General features: G+C 42.2%; 1 protein-coding gene across 6 annotated transcripts in view; it reads left to right on the top strand.

Moving 5' to 3' along the window:
• The window catches only part of sema6e (sema domain, transmembrane domain (TM), and cytoplasmic domain, (semaphorin) 6E), a 147,670-nt gene that overhangs the window by 22,359 nt on the left and 99,738 nt on the right, over positions 1-25,573 (top strand). Inside the window, exon 1 of one of the 6 annotated variants that reach the window (XM_051405915.1) lies at positions 24,224-24,367. The exons of the other annotated variants lie outside the window; for them this stretch is intronic. The gene's annotated coding sequence lies outside the window, so the exon portion shown is untranslated. Of the gene's footprint in view, positions 1-24,223; positions 24,368-25,573 lie in introns of those variants that run through there. 6 annotated transcript variants of the gene reach the window in all.

Here is a 25,573-nt window from a genome sequence, read left to right on the forward strand (position 1 = left end):
CTTATGTCCTTCTAGGAGTGTGTGGCAGTGTTTGTATGTGCAGAGACCTGCAGGTACTTTAAAATCCTTAAAAAGCGTCTTCTGCAGTTTGTATCAAAAGTTCTACTACTTCTACGACACGATACACATATTTATTGAGAGATAGATTTAGTTTGACTTCCGCTTTCCAAGCATATCATTGTATCTGATGTCCACTCTGTTGTCTTTATAACATCTGAAACACGTTTTTAATTTTTCGACAGTTTCTCTCTTGCTATTTCAGCATACTTTTGATTATGCCAATTTACAATAGCAATAGGTGCAAAAATGGGCTGGAACCTAACTCACTGAATCCATAGCTTCCAAAGTATGTTTCCTGTTTATATCCCTCAAAGCATTGTGGAAACTGTAGTACCAAAACTGAGAGCATGGCTATCACCCAAGTAGAAGTAAGACAGAGCATCATAATAATAGAAGTGACAAAGTCCACTAATATTAACCTTTTCACCCAAAAAGGGGCAGGAGCACCTATAATTTGTTTTTTATAAAATAAGTGGTTGTGTCCATATATATTTTTAAGACACAGTTTAGCCTCTTATGCCCAGTGTTTCTCTTTTTTTTATTTTTATATTTTGTCTCACCATTTAAGTACATCTAATCAAGTGTTTTAATTGCTTTAACAATTCAAAAGGTTCATCTGAGGCCTTGATTACAATGAAGTATGATTGCAAATGTCTTAGAGCTTTCGAACTTGCCATTTCACTTGTGCAACAGATTCATCTGCATGTGCAACACTGTAATTACTTAAAGTGGACTCCTGGGGTTTGGGATTATACGTTATTCCCCCTCTTGATGTTCAGAAAATGTGCAGTCGATGTATGGCGACTCAATCAGACCTCAGTGCGTGCACACACACACACACACACACACACACACACACACACACACACATTCTACCATGTGAGCGTGAGATGTCAATAAGCCATTTAAAGCTTCACCCTGGGGTAACCCTTCGTAAAGGTTAGTTAATTTAAGCTTAAAAAGGAGGATTATGTCATTAAATATGGCTTCTTTAGTAGCAGCTGGGATTGAGTTTTATCTTATTCAGTTCAACTTATGTTATTAGTGCCGCTTACTTAAAATGGATTGTAGATGATATCAGTGTGCTCAGGGTGCAATCAGACCTGCAGTGTGTTTACTTTCGTCTGAACCGTAGCAGAAAAGTTAACTTGTAACCGCTGACCAACGGCTTGTAAACAAAAGTTGCAAACCTGCCTGTGAGCACAATCTTAGAAATGGGCTTTCTCCATTTTTTATTTTGTTTAAATTTTTGTATCAGAGTTAGGCCTGCAACGATTGCAATTACAGACTGATGTCTGAGTTGAAAAATCCCAAAGTATTGAACTCACTCTGACAGAAACTCTTCTAAGTGATCATCTGATAAATTATCGACATTCTCTGTCAACTGATAAGCACCGGCTGGAACTGCTTTACCCATCAGTCCATGTCAATCCTGGTTAAATTATTTGAGTTGGATGGATCGTGTAAGTCACTTTTTAAGGAAGATGCCAAACATTTAGTGATTCCTTTTTTGGTTTTTCATTGTTGATAAAACAAACAAATTATTTATAATGGACATTTTCCAGTATTTTCTGACATTTTAAACCCATTAATGGAGAAAATATTCAGCAGTTGAATCAATAATTGTTAGTTGGAACCCTACAACAGATTATTGAGTTTTTCCTGTCCTGGTTTCCAGTCCACTCGTCTCATTACCCGCAGGTCAGTGAAGACGATATCGAACACGGACTCTGTTGACTCAAAAAGCTGGTGGTTTATGGGTGCAGTTGATGGAGTATGTGGCTATTGACCAGGAGCTGTTGGAATAATCAGGTCTGACCAGTCTGATTAGTCATATTGACAGCAGAGCAGTGGAGCTGGGTGGTTTCCTTTACCTTTTAAAGACCGTTTCCCCTCACATATCCATCAGAAAGAGCCAGCCTGTTTTTAGTTGCAAAGATTCAGGTAGTTTTCACCACCCACCACCATAATGTCTTTCACTCTGAAAAATGATTTGGTGGAGGTGGTTGATTTGGAGATGTAACATATTAGCTTCCAATGAAATTTAGAAAAAAAAAAATGTTATTGCCAACATCATGCTGCGACTGCTGCAGAGCATGAGGCTGTTTATCTGAGAGGCTCTTATTTCTATAATTGATGTTTACAAATTCCCTAGGTGGGGCATTAAGAAAGATTGCTGTATTAATTGCCAACGTATGCCATCTAAACGCGTAATTGCAAGCTCTTTGCTGGAATGTAAATGTGCACGGCTTGGATTTAATAGAGTTTGTTTATTGAGGTGCTGGCTGCTGACAAATTAAGATGCTTAAATTGATGCCCTCTGCTTTTAAAGAATCAATGTGTCTTTCTGTGATTGTTGCAGGTGTTACAGTGGCAAGGATTTATCTGGCCTTTATTTTTTTCAAAGACATATCAACACATTAGGTACAGCGACAATGATTCACAGCAGCAGGATGACATTCAGTAGAAGAGGATTTTAAAACCTTTCAAACAGAATTCTGTGTGCTACGCTTAGTTATTTTAATTGGTTATTAATCTGTGAATTGTTTTTAGATAAATTGTTTGTTAAAAGAAAAAAAAGCACATCATTAGTACCGAGATGCCAAAGTGACGTATTCAAATTGTTTTGTCTGACCAACTGTCAATAACCCAAAGATATTCTGTTTGCAATCATATTAAACAGAGTAGTACCAAATCCAAGGCATTTACCTTGATAACTTACTTAATCTAATTCATTTTTAATTCCCTATCAAACAACAAACAATTAATTGACTCATCACTAAATTTGTCTCTACAGGCACGTAAATTGTTCCACCCATAAAAGAAGCTTTCAGCAGTGAGATAGTAAAACATGCCATCATCTGGCATTTATAGGATTTAAATGCACGGAAAGGCATTAGGAGCATTATGGGGTCTTTTTCCACAGTGAGTGTATATTTATATCCATATCAACCGGTAAATAATCACCTAGTTTTTCATTTCTGCTCTTGCAATGAATGCAATTATCTTGATGCTTTTTCAGAACAGCCTGACTTGAAGCAGCTCCTTTATCATGGCCACCTTCATCCCGTAACTGCACTGTGTGACCGACCCATAATAAATGACTTCTCTATGCTAGCCGACACAGGTGGACAAGTTCACTAAATCTACCTCTAACTCTTACCATTTTCAATAATATCAGCCATGTCATACCTTTCTGTGTGTGTGGTTGTTTGAAATTTGTTCATCTTCATTCATGCCTCCTCAGCGGGCTTCGCCCCTGCACTCAATATCCAATTTCTGCCCAACAGTGGGATGAAGAAGCAGAGCACTCTCTTCATGGCTGCCGTTTGCGCCCTGAGTTTCTCTGCACATCGGCGCACACTTTCGGGCCGGGCAGATCCATGGAGAGGGGGGTTAAGCGCTCTCCTCATAAGCGCATGTGTGTCTCAGAGATCAGGGGATGAGAGTGGGCGGATGGGATGAGAACAGGAGGCGAGGATGAAGCAGTTGAGAGGGTGAAGAAGGTGATTACTGAGGGCCAGCTTCAGAGAAAGTGACACAGGGGAAGCAAGATGATAGATTTTTTTCCTTCGTGGTACAGCAGAGCCTTTTCAGACATCCACACACACACACACTTGTCAGTCCTTTCTTCCTGTTTGCGGTTATTTTCAATCACTCCCTTTCCTGCCTCTTGGAACCCATCGTCCTCCCCCATTATTTGTTCTATGCTCTCTCTTGTATTCCTTTTCACCTGTCTTATCACTTCACTCTCCACCTTCTTCAACAGAGCTGTGATTGGAGAACATCGAGCACCAATGATCCAATCTCATCCCTATTCATAGACTTCAGAGCACTTTCCCTCTCTTCTCTTCCCCCTGCCCGGGCCTCCACATTACTCAGTGCCGAGCCTGCCGCCTCTGCTTTTTACCTCTTTGTTTCACACATTTTGTTTAGCTTTTAAGTCCCCTTTTTACTTATCCGACTGACTTGCCTACTGTAAAAAAGTTGACATGGCATCACAAGCAAAAGGCTCGGTAAGCTTTTTAGAGCCAGTCACGGTGCACCATTCCCCCATCGTAATTACTGCTGAAACAAGCAGCTCTGGGAAGTTTCAGCGCTGGTGGACCCGTCATTACTGACAATCTCCCAGCCTTTATCTGCCATAGCTAAGACGCTCTCGCACCGCGGGGCTGTGATGATTGCCTTACTGAGCTGGGGAGGAAGAAGGAAATAGAAGAGTATGATCAGAGAAAGAGAGCGGTTTGCAACTGGAGGTTTTTCAGAACCGTGAGAGAAGTAGCGCCGCAGCTGAAGCCCCTAACCGGAAAAAGTGTTTCAAACCAAAAGCCACTCAAACCTGCCAAACAGCCTTCTCAGTTTCCATGGTGATTCGACACTCTCCAGCTCCAAGTGGAGAACTTCAAATCTATTACACTCACACTGCCCTGTCAAGCATGCTTTTGCTGAGGTGTTGTCCGGTGCTTGGCTCCCAACCTCCTGTCAACACCGAGGGCTAAAGAACACCGGATTGTTCATACTCATCAGATCAAGTCATCAACACTCACTTTTCTGCTCAGGAGGCGTCATAAGTCATTCACTTTCCTCAAGGAGTGTTTGCTGGAAACTTTTTCCTGCTAAAACATGTATTTTGTGCCACACCTATGTGTTACCAGTCACAAACCAGTTCTTGGAAGTTGCACCTTATGTGTGGCACTGAATCCCTGACAGGATTTTGATACTGCAGTCACTTGTTTGAGCTTAACTGTGCAGAATGATGTGCGTGCATAAGTTGTCATCAGTACTCACCTTGAATTTAGTTTAATCCAAGTATGTACAAATAGGTTTTGTATGAAATCACAACTAGTTTGGAAGCCAAGCGGGATCTCTCCAACTTATGCCAGTGATATCTTGTGTCCAGTAGTTAAACCTTTAAAAAGAAAAACACTTGCATATTAATGGAGTCTGTGTTTTTCAATGAGGGAGAAAGAGGAAGGAGAGGAAAGGTAATTGAACTGTTTGGTGAAGGAAAAAAAAAGACACAAATTATTAATTAAAGCAGAGTATTTTTCTGTCTTAAAACAAGTCTGGAAGGGGTCTTAAAAGGCTCCTCATATTCCTGTACCTGTTTCTTTATAGTTTAAAAGGAAGTGCGACTCGTGGTTTTAAAAAGCTGTTAAGACTGTTAGCATAAATCTGGGGGCCCGTTTGTGGTCAAAATTCTGTTTCAAAAAGCTTTTCTGTCATTTTGAGAAAACGCCACATTTTTTTCTGGCATTGAAATGAGTCACCAAATGATGCACGGTGGCTATCAATCCGTAGAGGTAACCCAAAGCCTCCGGAAATGTTCTCCACTGTAGACCAACCAACTGTTATCACTAGCCACTCTGCAGCATATACTCTGCCTTCTGTGCTCACTGTTTGTGCTTCAGTGTTCCATGAAATAGCTTGGCTAAATTTAAAGATTTGTGTGTGTGTGTGTGTGTGTGTGTGTGTGTGTGTGTGTGTGTGTGTGTGTGTGTGTGTGTGTGTGTGTGTGTGTGTGTGTGTGTGTGTGTGTGTGTGTGTGTGTGTGTGTGTGTGTGTGTGTGTGTGTGTGTGTCATTGTGCACGTGTGTGTGTGTGTAGCTCCATTCGGTTCCAAACGGGCGTGGAACTGTGCTAAAAAGGGAGAAGTAAGGGACTGCCGGCAGTGAGCAACATCAACCCAGCAGGTGTGATAACCTACCTGGCTGCCCCAGTGTGGGGGGCAAAAAACAGGTTTTTGAGAAAGCAACACAGGGAAGTGCACAATTTAATTTTTCTATTCCCTCAGTTTGAGGAGGGTTCTTGGCTTCTCAAAAGTTGATATTTCTGTTCATTTTTCCTTCATAAAAGCCCAAAATTCAATTTGAAGCACAATTTCACAGACGGTGGCTCAGAAATGACCCGTCATTGTGGTTCCTCCACTAGGACCAGGACTGCAGGCATACCTAAGATTGTGTATGAAGAAAGTATTCAGTAGTGGGTAGGTACTCGGTGTTCTCTGTCACTGAATAGTAGTTTGTATGGAAACGCAAGTCCTCGAGATACACCTTTGTGTGGGTGTGTTATTGTTTTGTTCCATAAAGAAACACAACATTGTCACAGCATGAAATTCTACTTATTATATAGTCCATATTTTATGTTCATGCAGGTTATATACACATAAAATGCAGTAAGAACAACAAGTCTATTCTGTTGTGTTGGCTCTCTACTCCAGCACATTGGAATTGTATACATTGACCATGAGCTTCAGGCGGACTCCAGTGTCTTCTCTGGTGATGCTCTGACGGGCCTGTGTTGTCCTCACTTTTGCCTTGTTTTGGGGGCTTTTTGTTGTCTGGTCTTGAAACACATTACCAGTCAGATTGGGGTCATGTGACTCAGCCTCTGAAGAACATATAACTCTTATGCCATAAAAACCCATGGCTTGGTTTTGGATCATTTTGGATGTGTTATCCTAAAATTGCAGGAAAGTGTTTCAAAAAGGACTACAAGTTCTACCCTGTTCACCCAAAAACACCCTCGAATCATAGCCAGTATTTTTCAGGCTCACAGAGCCATACAATGTTACTGCTTTGGGACTGCACTGTATACCCCCACAAAGACTATATATGTTTGATGCTGCTTATTCCTTTGGGCCCTACTCTACTGTCCCATAATCTCATAAATTAGTCATCACTTTATATCTTACCCAAAGGTCATATGCATAATTCAGGAAATGGACACAGTAGCAATAAAGGAATATTTTAAAATCCAAACTTTATTGGGGTTTTGTCTCGTATTACTGTTTGGTAGAAGTATGTAAAAGTGCAGCATGGGAGTTTGTTTTTATGAGTTTGGCACAGTGGGAGGATTACTTTCCCCAAAGTTGTTACAGTCTCTTCTTAGTTCCCCACACAAGCTCAGATACAGTCTCCAACTGCATAATACAGACTCAGGCCAGGCCAACGTTGTCTCAAGGGCAAAACCTGAATAGGGAGTAGCTCCAGTGCTCTGTTGACGAATGAAGCTCATCCATGCGCCAAGTTCAACAAGTCAGCCGCTCTTCTCTTGCCGCACTCCCCTTCAGCCTTTCTTTCTGCACGCCGGTCTATCTCCCACCCTGCCACTGCACTCATCTTCTCCCCCCTTTCAAATGGTAATGGCACTGAACCATGCTGAAGCTCCTCAGCTAGAAGTGAACTCTCTCTTCTTAGAAGAGAATTTATGGATTGTCATGCAGCGTTTTTAAGGTTTGGCCCAGCAGGCACTGAGAATTTTTCCTTGTGGCCGAATCATTTTGGCCACAGTCTCAGCAGCTTACCGCAATACACCACGGGTCTCTGGCTTTTGTTATCATGCATAATGGAACAAAATCCAGTTTCAGTGCCCTCTCTGTACACCAACCCCCCACTTTCTGGTTCAAAAACCACTGATGATGTGTGGGGGATATTGCGTGGCTTCTGCGTGCTGGTGCGCTGATGACTGTCCAAACTGTTACAAAGTGAGCAAATGAAATTTCTCTTGAGCAGTATAAACAACTCACACTCTCAGTTGTTCTCCCCCACCCCTCTCATCAAAGCTCGTTTAGCCAGAGAACAGACAGTGACGATCAAAAGCTGAGCTCCAGCTAGTCTGCTCTCTTGACGTGTTTGGTTTGTGGGGAACGTGCACATGATCACACATCAACTACAGAGAGAGAAGAGTCATACATTTGCATGCAACTGTCTTCTGTTGTTTTATAATTCCTCACCCATTCATCCCACAACCATCGGCTGTCAGTACAGCTGCCAGGTAATAAACAGGTAATATTTTTCCAGTCTGAGTTCTAACAGATGCAGCACTCATTTTAAATTGTTAACCTAATTGCAAGAAAAACACAAAAGCAAATACTTGCGGGTATTGAAAACCACAATATATACGCCACAGATTATTAATAACAATCTTTTGTTTTTTTTTTTTGTATTTTTTTCTTTCATACCTCAAAAGAGAAAATGTATTGTTCCACATATAAACATAAGAAGAATGGAGAGTTGGGATGACATGTGGCTGCTTTGAACATGGTGAGTAAGAGTACATGGTATACATCCTCGACTGATAACATGTTAAAATAGGGACAGCACTGGAGTTGTAAGGATGCACAGATACTACTTTAATGGTGCTGATTCTAGTGATTGTAACACTGTGATTGACTGATCCCAAATCTGATAAAAGGAAGTATTTCACCTGAACTTACAGCAAAAATGGACGTTGTGCACATTAAGTGTAAAACCTTACTATAGCATTGTTTTAAGCATGTGCTTTTTGTGTATCATAGTTGTGTGTGCTTGGTGGTTGAGGTTTTTAAATGTTTTCCAGTTGCAGGAAGATTTTCAATGAGGCAGCAAAAAGCTTTGGAAAACAAATTTATAGGACATTGTCTGAGATGCATTTACTATATGTTAGCTGCCAGTTTGTATTAAAGGTTTAAATGGCAAAGAATTACAACAATAAAACACTAACAAACAGCACTGGTCAGCAAAAGAAAGTTATGTCTCTCTCTTGGCACAATCTTGGCACATTGACAGCCAGACCAGTTTATGAGGGTTTGTGCCCACTCCATTAACATTAAAATGAAAAGCTTGTATTCAGTTGTTGTCACACATAAATTAAAGGTTTAGGCATGTGTTGCGAGCCAGCAGTTAAAGCAGTTCTTGGCCGATTACCAAACATCCAGTTTGTGATTATGATCGATTGTCGGTTGATTGGTTAATCCCTACTCCTTTCATTGCTGTGCAAAATCATATGGATGGATAAACACCGCTTTCAGGGTTTCTCGCAAGCAGCATTTTGTAACAAAACTCCTAATTTATTTACTTGTTCTCAGAGTGTGAGAGAGGCCAGGACAGCTAAGAGTTCATGTAGAGGAAATGCAAAGTACAACAATCCAGCACTTAATCCTGGAAATAACTCTGAACGAGTTGGGTACAGAGGCAAAGGCTGTTGAGAAAGGACAAGCCAGACTAGATGACCATCTGGCCCTCACAGTGTCAGTGACCCCAACAGATACACTGTCAAATGTTTCCTTTAAATAACTCCAGTCATTATTGCCAGACCCGTCTCAGAGGGTTAGATCTTGGAAAAATACTCCGTTGTAAACTCGTTGTAAACTGGAATGCTTGATTACAGTTGCATACTGTGTGTGTGTGTGTGTGTGTGTGTGTGTGAGTGTGAGTGTGTGTGGAATGCATTTCTGTTGATAGTGTGCACGAGTTTATTGGTGGTGAATTAGTGAGGGATGGATGGAGCGACACAGCAAATTGAGGCAGAGAGTGGAATGGTTGACTGCCAAGTTGTAGAGTAACATTGCATTTAAAGACCGGTCTCAAGCTCTCTGCTTTACTCTTCTTTTCTTGCGGCCTTTCATTACACAAAAACAGGAAGAGGCGGACAAGCACCAACACAGATCCTCTCAACACAGATCTACCCCAGTTTGGCACCTCTCTAAAATGATCCCCTCTCGCTCCAAACCTCTTCATTACTCCCTAACAAGCCTCTTGAGTTGAGAGTGTTGTGCGTTCTGGCAATTGCAGGCATTTCTCAATAATTAAAGCACAGGGTTAAGCAGCACTAGCTTGCCTCTTAGCTATTTATTTTTTCCTGTCGGTGGAGCCCGTTGGGGCAGCGGCATGTTCAGCCTCAGCCTTGTCTCCCGGGGTGTTAAGGCTGCTGCAGCGTGTCGCCGCCGCTGCATTTCAACATGGCAAACACGGCTGCTCCTGCAGGCTCCAGGCGGATGATCAAAAACCTGGCAGCTGTACCATGCACCATGCTTGAATACATTTTTTTTTTTTTTTGCCCCTGCTTTCCTCTGTTTTACATATTCACTGTTCATTAGTTGTATATAAATAAGTAATGCAGGATCAATCAACTGAAACTTGGCCAGGAGGGGGGCTCTAGGACTTTATAATGGAGTCATTTAAATAAGAGGACGAGTGGCTTTGTTTTTTAAGGTTTTGTCAGAAAACGTTCCCGCTCAACACTCCCAGTGGATTTGACTCTTAATTGAATGCTGCCTTTAAGCAAATTGTTCATAATTCATGACTGCATGGTGACGGGAATGGAAGAAATCCTGTCTCTACAGCAGATGATGTTCACACATTAATTTCAATGTCTTCTGCACCCGCCCCGACCTGGCTGTGTTTGTCCTCAGCCGCTTTCTTTCATTTTCCCCTTTGCTTCTCTCCTTTGTATCCCTTCTTTTCCCCTTTGTTCTCTGCTCCCACTGTCATTACCCTGGCAAAAACCCGTTCACGGCCCCTGAAACACTTAATTGACTTTTCATTGACACGAGCAGTAATTGGCTTTTAATCACCGTTTTACATCATGTTTTGATATTCAAATCAGCGGTGTCAGCTCAGAGAAAGGGGTCTCTTCAGTGCCTCGCTGTCATTCACTCTGGCTGTAGGAAAACTCCCACAAGCTGCGTTGGTGCACACGACTACCTCTGCAGACACAAATCTGAAGACTGATTGACACGTTTGAGAGAGAAACATTTGGGCTGTAGGTGGCTCTTTGTGGCAACCACGACAAATGAGCTGTTCAGTCCTTTTCCATACACATGTGCAGGCTTGGCTTGACTCGGTGTGACTCAGTGCCTCGGTGCAGCATGGCAGGGATTTGCATCTTTGGGCTCCTTGTTTGAAGGTGTGTCTTTAAAGGCAGAGAGAGCAGCGGTGGTTGAGTGAGATAGGAGGTGAATGGAAGAGGGAGCGGCGTTAGCAAGAACAAAGCAGTGAGTCAGGGAAATAAAAAGTTATTTTCTACTTGTTTTACGGTGGTTATGTTCTAAAGCATAAAAATATACACGGCCTCCGCACAACCCTGTGGGAAGGAGCCACATTGGATTTTGTGTGAATGCCGCCGAAGCACACGCTTCCTTCTGTCCAGACAGACTGACGCCATGGCAACATGTTCACTTCCTATGTGGATCACTGAAAGCATGATGGGAGCTGTAGTTTTTATTTTTTTTATTTTCATAAAACCATCACAGGAAATGAATAGTACCAAGCCTAATTTAAAAATGTAACCTATGGCATGCCGAGTAAAGATATGTAACAGCCATAAGTCCCTACATAAAAGGATTGCATGGAGTGAGCAAGAGCAGCTTCTACTCCGAAGGATCCAGATTAATAGCAGTGTTACGTAAACACTGCTTTAGTTCTGATAGTTTCACCACTGGTGGGGAGAAATATGTATATAGTTTTATCTTAATCAATAGTTGTTGTTTTAAAGGCACTGTACATTTGGCAGCTGGCCACATCAGCCATGAAGATGTGCGTTGCGAGCGCTGGTCGATAAGGCGGGGTCAGTCTTCCGCCTCTGCACAATGCTCTGAAAGCGGTTCCCACGCTCTTTGCTACCGGTGGAGGAAAGATGAGAGTAGGCATGGATCCTGTAGACAGCATCAGTTTGACAGAAACAAACTTCTTTTCTTTCTGTCTTTGTTCCAACTGTGAACACGGCAGCAGAACCTGGGCACTGCCGTAAGATGTCCATAAACCGGTAGACTTCAGGATGGCCTGTTGTTGTTTGTGCTTTGCTCGGCGAGCAAACATGTCCAATCCCTTGACGGTTCCAAGCTCTACAGCTCAGTAGCCTTTTCTCACATTAGACAGAGCGCCACAGGAGACAAGGATTAGCATGCATCAGAATTTTTTTACTTTCTGTCTCTCTTTCTACTTTTTACTCCCCCGTTAGTTTTTTTTGGTTGTCCCACCATCAACCCCCTATCCTTCCTCCCACTCTTTGTCACATTCTGTCACTGTCTCTCTGTTTCTTTCTTTCATTTGTCCTTTTTTACTCTCCTTCCTCCCCTCTGTTTACTCTCTCTCCTCTCCCTGGTGGCTGAATGATCGTGAGTGACGTTTAGCAACTCTTCAGCCGCCGGGGAGGCTTTGGGAGAGAGCCCGCTCTTTTTAGAGCGTCCGTGATGCTCCCCAACAAATTGTGACACTAAGACGAAACGTAAGCTGGCAGCCAGCGTGTAAACCATTCAGCTCCCTAGACCTTGGACAGGTTTTTTTCCCACTGCTCCGTAAGACTCATTCCCCCTGTCCTTTCACTCTCCCCTGGCATCCAGCTGGAGAATAAGAGCATTTCTCTTTTACTCCTGGAAAAGGGAGGAGAGGCAACCTGAAGGCTTGTGAGTTATTGCACTGACAACGCCTACTACCCCTCCACCTTCCTCCAAAACCTTTCCTTCTGTTAAGTAAGTCGTTTAATTAAAGAATTGCACATAAACTCGTTTTTTTTCCCTCCTGGAATAAATGTGCCCCCACATAGATTATTAAAAAACTTTACTTCTTTAGTTTTCATATTAACTGTCATGACCAAAACCGCCCTGAATCCCTTCTTAAAATCGCAGTTCTTTTCTCACCTTAGCAGGAAGGATTCATTTTCCAATCCACTCGTCCTATGTGATTAATTTTGGTTGAATTGTGAGGAAGGCAATTATTATTTCAAGTAATTTTAGGTATTGCTTAATATTCAATGGGTACCGTAGGCCATTCTTTAGACACTATATTAAATATAAATCATGAAAAATAGCAAGACTGTAACAAGCTCAGCCAGAAACCTGATTAAGGAAAGTATTGCTCACAATGAACTTCTTGTGATTCATATTGATGGTAAAACCACACTCACTTTGTACAATTTCAGTAGCTCCTTTTATTCAGCCTGTTCGAGGGGAACTGTTGCAGCGTTATTGCGCTTCGCGTGGCGATGTTGTTCCACCATTAAGGCAGCAGTGGAAGTAGTAACAGTCGACGCCAAAGCTGTTTCGTTACACGACACGCCTTCTGGGAAGCCAGCATGCTCTCTAATAACAAGCACTGGAGCAGCGTTATGCCGGCGTTGTTTGGTTCAGTGTGAAAGACAAAGCTGGCGTAATGACGGGTCTTCTTCACGGTAGTATTGCAGCATCTCTGTTAAAAAAAAAGGTCTATTGTTACATGAACTCACTGCTTGAGCAACCTCTCATATTAAGCTACAGCAGGTCTCCTGTCCAACCCATCATTACTAATGCCCCATTATCTGAGTCTCTGCCCCTCTGAGGCTATGAAACCAGGCTGATAACGAGGCTTGCCATTTAAAAGGCCACAGTATTCTCACTGTGTCATGTCTCATTACAAACCACCACAAAATTTGTTTACACCCCTCTACTGGCCTCCCAGCCCCCTTATCAAGACGTGTTTCTGCAAGAGCCATAGCAGTCTAAAAAGCCTTCATCGAAGAAATGGGTCTGAAAATTTCTACATTAGAGTGAAGTGCTGTTGCAGTCTATATTTTGCTTCCTCTGCTGCCCCCTCCACAGTGTTTTTTAGCGAGATCAATCTTGTTTCCGCACAATTGCACAGATTGTAATCTATTCCAGCTAAAAGAAAAAAAAAAAAAAAAAAAAGCTCAACTTGAAATAGAGCCATTCATCACAGAGTAAACAGCATAACAGAAGGGCAGAGAGAAGGAGCAGGAGAATGTTAAGAGAAAATGCTCGGGGTAAAGAGAACAGAAAAGAAATTGCCACTGGAAAGGCAAACAAAGCACGGCACCCTTTGCCTGACAGAAGTCAACGAAACCCTTCGATGTTCCCCGCTCTCTTCGTGAGGATGTGACATTTAAGAGGGAGGTGTCTTGTCTTTGCAGGCTTAATTAACATTCCACAATATGCCAGCTGGAGATGGACACCCTGCCAGTGCTGTTCCCCTTTTCACCCTGAGTCGTGTTTGTCCATGAAGTTCTTTACTTCCTCCAAATGTAACTGGCTCTCAGTGACTGTCCCTCATGCCCTGAGGTCTTTATTGTGTGACGATGCACACAGGCTCTGCCAGCGTCGTCTCAAATGTTCCACTGTGGTCAGTCTATTTGCCATTGCCAGAGGTGTCAGGCAGTGGTAACCATGGTGACAGTGTTAGGCCTGAATTGTTGGAGGTGTCTGAGCCCCCGGGGCACCACAGATCTAACTACAAGAATCTATCGTGCTCTATGCACTTTCTTTACCAGGTCGGTTACACTCCTTGTGTCATACATTTGTCACAAACCCACAACCTAATCTCAGAACAGAGATGCATGCTGGGATGTAATTATTATTTGTACTGTGGAAATAAAAACATGGACATTGTTATATTGTTTTTGCACTGCACTCCCCAGAGATCTGTGAGATTTTGCAGGTGGTTGTGTGACTTAGTTAAGACTGCTGATAAAGTCTGACCGGTAGTCAAACTGTAGGTCGTGCCACCATTATATCATTGCTAGTACTCGATTCCAACTGTTTATTTAAAGCTCCAAACTGCTGTTGCTGCATCTGAGAACATGTGTACCGAAGGTTTCCTCTCAGAACTGACCACAGAGATTATGTTTAGAGCTGTAAATGTAAAACCTTTCATAACCTGCTCTGTATGAATAGTGTCCTGAGATAACTTCTGTTATGGTTTTGCACTATTCAAATAAAACTGAATTGAATTGAATTACTTGCTTGCTGCTATCTTCTACACTAGCAGACACCACCATAAAACACATTTTAGACACATCCTAAGTGGCAAATTTCCACACTGAATATTTCTAAAATTCCATACAGACAAGAACTGGCAGTGGTACCATGGATGTTCAAGTTTTTCTATGGATTTTAGTTCTGCAACCAAGTAACCAATAAAAGAAAAATCTGTATTCACTCACTGCCCATCACTGCTATCCACAAGCAGCTGATAATTTTAGTGTCTGAGCAGAAGGAGTTGTATGATGAGCAGGACAGCGGGTACAACTGAAAGAAAATTACAGTCAACAAAGGGAGCGTGGATGGTGGGTCTGAGGAGTATATTATTGTTCTCTGCTGGTACTCATGCTTCTGTCTTTATAACTTTAGCCTAAATATATTAAATAGAGAACACTCCTTGATACATGGAAAAAAACTACATCTGTTAAGTAGGCAGGCAGCAGGAGAAAAACGAAAAATCACAAAGAAGGCTGTACAATTCTTGCCCCTATTCAGAGCACAGAAAGAGCTTCACTTTTCCCTCCTGTTAATCTTCATTGATAAAACTTGCACTGGAGTTGGTTTATGGATCTAAAATATGCTCATTATGGATCATAAATCTGTTTGCGGAGACCATCTTTTTAAACCAGATTGATAAATAGTTTTTATTACATAAGACTGCTGACATATTTTGCTTTGTTCAGTGCCTTTCTGTGTGGATGGCACTTAGGAAAAGAGCGATACACGCATTGTTAGAGCCAGCAATGATCTTTGAACCTCAACCAAATGATACAGCATGAAGCTGTACACCAGATTTGATTCATAATTCTTCAAAATAACCCAAAATACACCAAATAAATAGGCCTCCTCCTGGTGTCAGTAAGTGTGTGTATATGCTGTATTGTGATTTATTCATCACCTCAGTGTTTGGCTGCTTATCAGCAATGCAGGCAGTATTGAGCTTGTGGAGATGACAGAATTGCAGGGCTTGCTGTGCTGGGCTGAATCTCTGAGCCTGGAACAATAGACGATGAAAATGAGAGTGGCAGCGCGGGGTTGGGGGGCGTTGTCACTCGTGTGAAAGATAGATGCCACACAGAGCCTGGGCTGAAAGTGGGACAGCTCTCAGAAGGACAACGGAGAAACGGGGGCCAAGATACCGAATAGCCTCTATTTCTAGATGTCTGCGGCTTTAGAATAGAGGTCTGGGCAGATCTTTCAAGGACTGATTCAGCAGTCCTCTATCACTTTCAGACCTCAAGATGTGCCAGGCTGGTAAATAATAAGTGTGTGCATGTGAGATGTGGTTTTGATGTTTGGGGCCCCTCCCTCACTGTCAGTTCAAATGAAACTCCAATTTAGAATATGTGCCTCCGTGCATTTGCGCCTCTTACTGTAGGTGGAGTTTTCTCCCACTGGTAGTAAATTCCAGTGACATTTCATCGTCTTTGATATCCTTGATTGTGTACTCCACCTCAACTAAAACACAGCCTCTGAGTCTGTGCAGGTCTCTGTGGATTGTCTCCACTGATCAATTCCTCAGCCCATCTGTCTGCCAGGCTTATTCACAGGGCCGCACAGTAGGCGAGACGAACCCTCGCGGCAGGAGTCTTCATTAAACCGATCCTCCCTCCCTCCTCTTCCTCCTCCTCCTCTTCTAGCTCTCTCCAGGCCTGGGCAAAGTTAATGAGAAGATTCGATCAGCTGGCACCCCCCCCCTTCCTCAGATTCTTCCCCTTATCCCAGCCATTGTCTTCCTCCCACGCCAACACTGACTTACTCACATAGTTGAACTATGGCTAGTCAACCCAGGCATCCACTCCCACTCCAACCCCCCCCGTTGTCTTTAGTAGGGTTTAGACCAGTAAGTTGATATAATCGAGTCTGGTTTTGACCTGAGCTGCCGTTGATATGATTGAAGTTTCTCCCTGACCACAGCAACATTACGGTATAGTGGGTATGTTAGAAAACCTGATTTCAATTTTGTCTTCTACCATGATTTATCACTGCACTAATTTAAGCTGTTAGCACTGTGGTTAACCTTGATCTGAAGCTACAGCCTCATGGTAATTGACTCATACAAAAATAATCCCAAACACTGGTATCAGATTGATATTTGGTGGTGGCATCCAGTTTTATATGTCAGAAGTAGTATTGGAAGATAAAAAGTAGGAATGGTGCATTCCTAGATTAAGTAAATATCGTCCTGGTAATCTAAATGGTGTTGCACATGAGGTTTGGAACAGAGTTTGAATACTAAAACAGTTTTCTGCGTGAAGATGGTTGAAGACCCAGAAGAATTGTTAAATATATCGGCAACTTAAGCTAAAAAACATCAACATCAGTATTGGATTGGAAAAAACCTGCATTGGTAGATCTCTTGAATTTCTCTCTACCTGCTGCTGTGCGGTTCTGTGTATGGGAGGTGGGGGGTGATGGTGTGGCTCAGTTGTTCTGCCAGAGAAATGGATTTGCAGTGATGGATGGCATCAGTGGCACTGTACAGGTCTCAGCCTGTTGCTGAATCACAGCTTTAAACTAATTTTGTGGGCACAGCGGAGCCGTTGTGCTTTTTGCCCGGGCTCGGGACCTGGCTCATCTAACCGCCCTGCCGAAGCTTGCATGCCAATTACCCCCACCAACTTGCCAAGAAGAGCAGGCAAAGCAACAAAATAAAGAAGTATTTGCTCACTTGCTGAGGCAAACACTTTGCTTTAGTGTCCTTGTTATTCTGTGCCATAGGTAGCAGGGTAATGCTGTGTAGTGTCCTACAGATGACCCGAGTTAATTTGATTATAGTCGTCATGGTAATTTTCCATTCCTTAGCTAAGGATCGTTAGCATAAGTATACTTCTTAAAGCAGCAATTTCTCCTCCATTCACCACATCTCTGACACCTTGACATCTTGTGGTTTATAAGTAGTGTGTAGGCTTCAGATCTGCCTTCAAACTATTGAGTTCACTGCACAGTTTACCTTGTACATGCTTTGCAGACTGATGGGAAATCTAAACTGAAGGAATGTCAAAAAGTAGTTTTGACAGGTAGAATTAATTTCACTCAGACATTTTCTAATCTAACCTTCATTTTTTTAATTTTTTCCGTTGCGCATTACAGGTTTGGAGTTGTGATTAAGATTTTGGTATTCGGGAAATGTCTTGAATTAAAAGTCCACATTGCTACAAAGAAGAATGGTTTGTTTTCTTTTTAGGGCAATATATTTGGACCTTTTATCCATTTCACACATTTTCAATTATTCCTAGTCTATTCCTGAATGTGTTGAAGTCTCCTCTGCTTCTGCTTTTAAACCTCTTTATGACAGGATTTGATTAAGACACTGTGGCTAAGAAAGGATCATTAACTGCATCTTGATTCACCTGGTTAGAAGGCTCTAATAGAGTGAGCAGGCATGTACAGTATGTATCAAAGGAAAAATCTAATCTTCTGACATTGTTAGATCTCATTACTTTGTGATGCTGTTTGTAATGTACGGTAGTAATTGACTCTTTTGGTGCAACAACTGAAGATAATGAGCGTATATTTGATTTCAATCAAGGTGCTTTCAGTCACTGTGAATATAAACAGCTTAAAGACGTGTTTGTTATGTTGTGAGATATATGTATTCATGGCTGGTCAGCCCTTTTAGGCTGGAAGCAACAATCACAGGAACTTTCACTGATCCTGCACGGCTCTCACCAGAATCCCACAAAATTCTGACAGGCTCAAACCTTTGCAAGCAGTGGAAGAAAATGGGGGTAAATCTGAGCCTCTTCATGGTTCTCCACCTCCGATCTATTCTCTGGTCTGAAACACTGTGCTGGAAAAATGGCAATGTGGTGCCAATATTGCTCAGTCATCTGCTGGAACCTCCAGTGATTTAGTACCACAGGTTTAAAACAAGATTTGTCAAAATCAAAGCAAAGCAGTAGTGACCAAAAAAAATATCCTGACTTTTATCCCTGATGTGGGTCGAGCTCCCCAAACACCAGATCCTATATTTTCCATAGTGCAAACAAAAATACCTTTTCATTAGACCCTCCCTTCATGGTAAATGTCCAACTCCACGTTTTTAACGCAGGATCTGTTATAAATTTGTAGTCTAAACCCAGTCCAAGATAACATCATCACGGCCATCATCAGACTCGACAAAGCTGGTCCAGAGCCGCAGAAAACCGTAGAAATGTTTCACATGCTGCTAAATACTCCTCATGAGTAGTAAGCTGATGTTGATGTGTAAACTCGGTGGAGTCCGCCTTTAATGCTGGAACACCGTCTTACAACAAAGATGGCTCAGAAATGCAAAGTGTGCTGCCAGTAGTCATTTATCACAGGGGTTAAAGTGTTTTAGTGTGGATTTATCCTTTAACATTGCTAAAACATTCCAGTCCCTTAGGGCAGGCTGTATTGATGGCCTGTGCTGATGCAGGTACTGTTAGTAAGGTGATACAAACATTAAACCGACAGTATTGTTCCGCTCATATCTCTCTGCGATCCCCAGCAATCTCATCTCTCCTCCCCTTTTAGAATCAGAAAGAGGGATTCATGGCAGCGGTGTGTGACCTCGGACCGGTTTGGGTCTGTAATGCATTAAGATGAATGCAGCCGTCCCACTGTCAGATGATGAATTGCGGGCTCCAGGGGAGGCTCTCTGCTATGTAAAAGAGGCGCTTGCAGACATGGCACTTTCATCAATCAGAAAGGGGACCGCTGTAATGTTGTTACACTGCAGAAGGAGGAGCCTCTGTTTATATGCAGAGGACAGATCTGGAGATGGACCCTTTTGTCTTTTTAAGCTGTTTGGATAATGCCTTTTCCCCTCTGTGGTATAAGAAACGGGAGCTGGGAGCACATTAATGAAACATGTAGGAGAGTATAGAGTCCTTGTTTGTTGGCCTTCATTTAGAGTTATCCCACTGTGTAATCAGATGTCCCCACTCAGGTATAATGTTGCCATACCTGCCCTACAATTTTCTTGTTTCGCTCAGACGGCAATATCAAAGTCTCAATTAAAGTGACACCTGGGATCTCACATTCACACTTCCTCACAAAAGCCCAGCAGAGCACCCTGACAGTGAGCCTGGCGCTGCTAAGTCAGCAGCTCAGAGGACTTAGAGATGATTTTGGGCATGGTGTAATACCCCCGGTGGAATGATTGTGTGTTGCAGCAGAGTCGATCGGCTCCAGTGAGGTTGGAGCTGAGAAGTTCATGGGGCAAATACAGGTGAACAAGGCTGGTGTCATTTCCAGGTGACGGGTAGAGAAAGCACAAGAGGACTGAGGTTTTTCCTGTTTCACTCTTTTGCTTTTTTTATTTTTCTTTGTTTCCCTTCTCTCTTGCCTCCTCCAAGCTACAGCTGGGCAATAAATCAATATCCACACTGTGATAGAAGAACCAATATCATCTGGGATTTGTTTATGGAAATATCGAAATGTAGGTCCAGGTCTTTAAGGTGCTGTTCCTCTTAAGGGACTTCATTTTCTGAGCTTATTTTAGTGTTCTCGCACAATATGAGACAGCTCCCACAGTATATTAATATTGAAATTAAGTAATTTATTTTTCAAAAACACAATATTTTACTCTTATAATATTGCTTAGTGTTAACTGCAATCTGTATTTTGAAAGGTTGAATTCCCAGGAATGTTATTATATGAAGACCAGGGCTGAATATTAAACCTCATCACTTTTTAAGTACTGAATAAAATCTGTCCATATAATTGAATATAATCATTTATTCTTTGATCAAACATTTCTTGACCTGAATAAATATTCTTTAGGTATTAAAATGCATTACAATGTATGTTTATATACCTCTAAGGTATTGAAAAAAAGCACATCAGGACAGGAATTGGTAATATTTTGGAACCAGTGTTGAAAATGATGTTAAATAACATGCACTGACATAGAAGGTCCACCACTACCCTACTTCAAACACTTACAATGCTCTACCTGTATTCTCTCGCTGTCCCTATTTACAGCATCTTCTTATAGCTCACAGGATCTAATGATTCTCCTGCTTTTTGTGTTTGTGGCTGATCTCCTCCCAGAACCTATATCTCTACCTCTCTGTTCTCCCGTCTCTCCCTTCCTGTTGCTACCCTCTCATTCTCCCTGCGTGTGGTCGTTGAGTCGTGGCAGTTCTTGCGGCGGGAGGTGTGGTGTAACCCCGGCTGTTTTGGCAGATAAGCCTCAGCCTGCCCACCTGCTTCCCCGCTGCTCGTCAGCCAAATAGGACTTGCGCTGTCACAGGCATTCACTCGGCGGCGGAAGGTTGCCACCTCAACGGATCCACCACAACCGCCTCACCGCCTCTAATTCTCATCCCTGGGAAGGATGGAGAGCATCCAAATCTCCTTGGAACAAACAGCAAATGTAAAAGTCTCCAAAGAATTGAACCATTGAGAGAGAAAATTGCTCCCTGTGTCTGTTTGAGATGGTGGAATTATTTTATTTATTTTTTACTTAATTTTACCAGGATAGACCCTTGAGATCAGGAAATGCTGTTTTTTGAGACTTGGCAGAACAGCAGACAAGTTGACTAATTTATTAGAACATTTTGGTGCTCGAAGTCTGGATTTATGAGTTCTGAGTCCGAAATGTCAACTGGAACACTCTTTAAAGTTGGATTTCCAACTCGGAAAGTCGAAAGAACCTCACCAAACCTGACTGTTGGTTGAACAAAACAAAATTGCCTTTAATACTTTTATTTCCGGATTTAAATTTTTCAATTTCTAATCTATAGGGCTAGCAAACATAAAAGCTTTCTTTCCAAAATGCATTGGTTCTGGGAATGGACGCAGCTGAATAACCAGGGAACAACGCTTGTATCTTGAAATTAATGGAAATAAGTGTTTTAGAGATGGCAGCCTATGTTTGGTAAAGAAGAGCCAGTTTTTCCTCCTTCATTTGTCTACATTCACTTTCAAGGCCCTTGCCTTGCATTATCTTTCATTCAGGGAATTCGCGGCCGACCAGTTTTTGGCTGTGAAATTGGATGGCAGCGGTCAGGTTCCAGTCTGAACGAGATTGTGACCATCAAATGTTATGTTGTGAATACAGCCTGTGTACGCATACGCCTCTCAGGCATTCGTGTGTACACAGGATTTCAGTGCTGTGATTCCCTTTAATTGATTTGTTACTGCACTAATGATGGTTATAACATCAAGTTGTCTTCTTTGATGATCCAATCATTGTGGCTGTCAGGCAGGCGCTCCCTCCCCCAGGTGCTCGCCTCACATCCCGATGTGGATCCTGAGCTGTGAATGTAAGACAGCCAGCTGCACGGTGGTGGATTTACAGCACCGAGCCAAACAGTCAGAGCTATATTCCCGTGCCTCGAGCCAAAGAAGCGATTGCCTGGTGAAAAGCATCATGGTAAAGGTCAATAAACAGTGGCTCGGTTATTGTGTGGCAGATTGAAAAGGAAATGATTTTGTGGTAGAGGCAGAGAGGTGTGTGTGTGTGTGTGTGTGTGTGTGTGTGTGTGCGTGTGTGTGTGTGTGTGCGTGTGTCTTTGCATGTACTGTTTTTATTTGTGTTAGAGTGTGTGTTGAGGCGCAGCCCTGTGCCCTGTTCTTTCCGTTGAGGGTTTCTCTTGGCAGTGAGTCTTCCAGCTGACCTGTCAGTGTTAGTCAGCCTACAGGGCTGTGAAATGACCCACCACAGGCTCACCTGGGGCCCTGCAACCCCTTTTCAGCTGTTCCCTTCACACTGTTGCTCCCTAACTATGTTTTATTCCTTTTTCCATCTCCACTCCCCCTGCTCTACATTCACTCACCACACCTCATTCACTCGCTCTCTCTATTCTCTCTCTCACGTAGGCAGAATCACTTACTTTCTCTTTTTTCTCTAGAGACGTAATGCTTCCTGTTTGGATCCTGTTTGCAAGGCTTCAATAAGAATCACTTAATGTAGTGAGAGAGGAGAGTCAGACCCCTGGTTTTTCATAGACCACTGAAAATCTTCCAGGAATAGGAACACCCTATCTCAACAACCCGTCTTGCTTTCTGTGGTTTTTGGCTGTGTCTGATGCTCTTCTATTATGTACAATTTAAGAGTGCCAAGTTTTTCCTTTTTGTTTTCTTATTTTTCACTTCAGTCCTGCAGTAAGCGTATTCCTTTATCCTCACAAGACTCCGTACACGTCCTATCCTACCTGCAAGTTTAAAGCTTAAGTGTCTTTTCATTTGTGGAGTTTGATTCCGGAAGCTCATTCACGCCACTCTGGCCCAGCATGCCAGAGCGCTGTGCTTTTCCTCTGATGGTGAAGAGATGGATGATGGAAAGAGATTGATCCTCATGGCGCAGACATCAGTCAAGCTGACAAATGGCAGCCCCAAACTTGGAAAGCCATTAGCAGACCGAGGCAGCAGTGAAGCCGGGCCAAGCCCCACTGATTTCCATGAGTCTCCCTTCCAAAGCAAAGGCCCGTGCCAGGCCACGACATGGCGGTGGGTGTTAGCACCACCTCATGTCCCTGCTAGCCTTCGCTGCTACCAGCCAGCATGTTGACATAGGGCTGAGCCCCAGTCATTAATGAACAAACCCTCCAAAGAAACACGAAGGGGTCGGCCTTTTCATTTAACTGTTATGACTCATGCAATTGGCAAAGGGCTCTGTGGGAGTCGAAAATAAGTGCTTTGACTGGCATTATGTATTTACCGCCCAGTGTTTACAGTTTGTCAACATTGATGTCATAATTCAGACAAGAATTTGGACAAAGTAACACTTTGTTTTTGGAACAAGGCTCCTAACATGCACATGTGCTGAATTAATGCGTCTGTGAAGCCAAAGTTGTTACTGATATTGAACATTTTCTCCTTTATGCTCTCCTTTTCAATGGCTCTCCTTCTCTTGCTGGACATGTACCAATTTGGAATCATATTGATTTGGAATCTGATTTTCACTGCATGGACTAGGCAAAACAGCGTTTTTGAGCTCCTCTTACAAAACCAGGTGAGAGAGAGAAAGCCTTTCTGCCTTTGAATGAGCTCCACAGAGAAGAAAATGTGTTTGGTACACATCGGCAAATGCTGCGTTTTTCTTTTCTGTCTTTGTTTTAGCAGCCGCTTTTGTAAAGGAAATATCCTTTTTTTTTTTTGTTCAAAAAGAAATAAATAGTCTGTTGGGAGGGAGGGCAGAGGAGGACAGAAACATTAGCTTTTCTAAACGCTGTGCCAGAACTCTTCTTCTACAGTTACTGTAAAATAACACTGAATATACCAAGGGATGTTTACAGGGATGTCTTGGAAATCATGTCTGATTTGGCAACTTGTCTTCAAATGAGACTTTTGAATGAAAATCATTCTGAATTAATGCTACGTAAATACTGAGAGAGAAACCTGACTGTTAAATTGACTAAATTTACATTTTATGAACAAAGCAGTTGGTTAAAATGACAATGATGGTTGGAAGAATGAGTTCAGACAGCACTGCTCTTAAATGCGTGTAAAAGAGATGGATTCAGAATAGACTGCAGCAAATTGGCGTGATTTCAGAGCGTGATTATAGCGGGCTGGTAAACAAAACACATACTTAAGTGTCTGATGTTTGAGCTGGAAGTAGTTGCCTCATCGTGGCTCTCTGTGATTGTGTGTGCGTGTTGGAATTTAACACTCACCACAGTGACAGACAGGTCGGGGAGAGAATGCCACCCTACAGGAAATGTCATGATGCACATGTAGATATAGCATGTGGAATGTGGCCCCGGGTCTTCCTCAAACCAGCAGAAAAACTAAAAGCGGAAAGAAAACGGCATTGTGTGGATAAACTTGGGATTTTGCACTGTCACCCCACATGGAGCGCTTTAAAAGGGGCATTGTGTAAGTAATTATTTACCATTTCTGTCTTCTAAGTTATCTCTGCTGTGTAACACTTTGTCTGTAGCTCTGTTTGAGCTTATGAGCAGTTTAACCTTCGACATTACCTGAAGTTACAGGCTTTTAACTCTTATTATAGGTGATTCTGAAACACCCTTGATTACAATGTGAAAAGTGCCATAAATACAGAGGAAATGTGACTAATAAGGGCTTTAAACTACCACCTTTGATTAATAGACCAACTGTAGACTTTTTCTGTTTTCCACTGTGTGTGTTTCTTATGTGCATAAGAAATAGAGTAAGAAGCAGGTAGTGAGTGCAAATACAGTACACTGAAGAAGAGAATGATAGCTAAATAAACACATATATTAATGAGCACACAAGCACACTCTGGAAAATATTCAGTAGTATTTTAACAAACTTTGTTCAAATAAAAGAAATAAAAAGTAAATTAAAATAAAAAACTGATCCTAACCAGGACACGTTATTCCACTATGTAATGAAACTTGTCACCTTGATCTCCTGTGAAACATGAAGTACATGTTCTTGGGACAGGCTCACTTAAATATCTCTTAATTGATGTTGGCAGATTATGATAACCACAGCTAAATTTAGACAGATTAGTTCTGTACACAAGGTTTGACAAGATATTTTTCAAAGACAAAATTAGTTTCAAGCAGTCTGAAGTTACTGCACTGAAGTCATTACTGAAAATGGAATGAATACAGGTGGCTGCAGCAGTAGCCGATGGACCCTGAACTGCTATTGATGTTCTGTTTGACCTTTATTTAGCCAAGACGGTCTTTTGAGATGGAAATCTTCTTTTTGTGATAGTCCCAGCCAAAATGGCAGCACATTTGTTACACTAATGAAAACACTGTCTGTACATTAAAAGAAGAGGAGTGAAGAAAGGAGGAAGGGGAGAAATAATGAGAAGACTTTCAACGGAACTGAACCATTACCACCAATATATTAAACAGAAAAGAAGTGGAAAACACAACAGAAGTATAACATGTATTAAAACACAATAGTTCTGCTGTCCTTACAATGTCAATGACTTTATTTTGGAAGTAACATCTGTAATTTCAAGGCAGATAAAACACCTGAAGGCTCATTTTAAGCCAGTTTTGAGAGCAAGCACTCAAAATGAAAAGCATTCCTTAAGAGGGAAATATCACTTTGTTGAAACTTTTGCAGCATTCAGTGGCT

The sequence above is a fragment of the Dicentrarchus labrax genome, unplaced genomic scaffold, assembly GCF_905237075.1.
Source record: "Dicentrarchus labrax unplaced genomic scaffold, dlabrax2021, whole genome shotgun sequence".
In the NCBI taxonomy this organism is placed as follows: Eukaryota; Metazoa; Chordata; class Actinopteri; family Moronidae; genus Dicentrarchus; species Dicentrarchus labrax.